The sequence below is a fragment of the Pollicipes pollicipes genome, unplaced genomic scaffold (genome assembly GCF_011947565.3).
Source record: "Pollicipes pollicipes isolate AB1234 unplaced genomic scaffold, Ppol_2.1 Scaffold_5724;HRSCAF=6776_pilon_pilon_pilon, whole genome shotgun sequence".
Lineage (NCBI taxonomy): Eukaryota > Metazoa > Arthropoda > Thecostraca > Pollicipedomorpha > Pollicipedidae > Pollicipes > Pollicipes pollicipes.
Window position 1 is genome coordinate 1,196,037 of NW_023596746.1, and position 1,529 is coordinate 1,197,565.

The window sequence follows — 1,529 nt, forward strand, 5'->3', positions numbered from 1 at the left end:
GTGCCCTCAGTTGCATTCCATCGATCGTGCGAAGTGTTGTGGTACGGCTACCATATTTTAGAGACAAAAAGTCTCTACGTACGTCGTAGTCCTGTCCCAAATACCCACACATAAACGAGGCCGGCATTTGTTATGCTTTTTCTCATAATTACGGTCCAGGCCTCAGGTGACGCGACAAAATCTTGATTACGAAAAAATTAGCGTTTAATCTTTTCATAAGGACGTTTGACACGCAAAGGACGAAAGACGACGCCCGTACATAACCCCAAGCAGTGGCGCAGCCAGGATTTCAGCCAACAGGGAGCCAACTCGGGGCAGAGCCACGAAGGCCTCCTTCCGGCTGAGAGGGCTTTTTAGGCAAGGGGCGCTCTCAGAAAGAAGCGCAGGCAGAGGGGGTACAGGGGATACGTGCCCCCGATCCCCCACTCCTTAGGTTCCGAGGGGCCCTTCGGGCCCCTCGGAACCTACGATTAAGGGCCTGAGCGTCCCTTCCAAGGACGAAGCCAGACCAGCGATTTGCATAATTTGCGGCCCCACAGCGCTTAAAGGGGACCCTGTTCTGACAAGGGGCTTCAAGTCGGCCAGACGCAGTGTCTGAAGAGGCCCGAAGAGCCTAGAGGGCCCACCGGGTCCGACGATCAAGGGCTCGATTGGAAGGTCTTAGAGCACGAAGGGCTGGTCAATGATTTACACTGGTCTGGGCCCCTGTATCTCTCAGGACCCAAAGCGACTAACAGAGGATCTTGTGCTCGCAAGGAGACCTGAGCTGACCAAGTATAGTGTTCAATGAGACTCGAAGAGGGGCCGGGTGGCCCAACGGAAATGACCCTTAAAGGTCTGGTTGGAGGGCATAAGGGTCCGAAGGACTGACTGTCGGTTACTTAAAGAATCGCAGCTCGTAACGTCGTGACCTTAAATATCAGTTAGAGTCCTCTTGCACCTTTTGAGGACCACTGAGAAACTGCGGATGTCTCAGTCGACCAGATACCATGAACACCGGACAGTGGGCTCTCTGTCCATATGAACCCTGTGTGCCTAGTTCCCAAGCAGGAGCAAACCCGGAGGTCACGATTTGCATTGATCTGGGCCCTTGAAATGATGATTGGATCCTGGGTCGGTCCGGCCTCCACAGTGCACAATAGGGGGTCACTTCTCAGACAATGGTCCCCAGTTGGTCACGGCCTTTCTTTGAGGAGGTCCGAAGAAGGTGTGGAGGGCCCCTCGGGACTAAAGATCAACGGCCCAATTGGAGTCGGGTCTGGCCCCCAGCCGTAGTGCCGTGACCTGAAACGTCAGTCAGTGGGCTTCTATAAGGGTATTTTTATAAAGGTTGCACACACACACACACACACACACACACACACACACACACACACACACACACACACACACACACACACACACACACACACACACACACACACACACACACACACACACACACACACACACACACACACACACACACACACACACACACACACACACACACACACACACACACACACACACACACACACACACACACC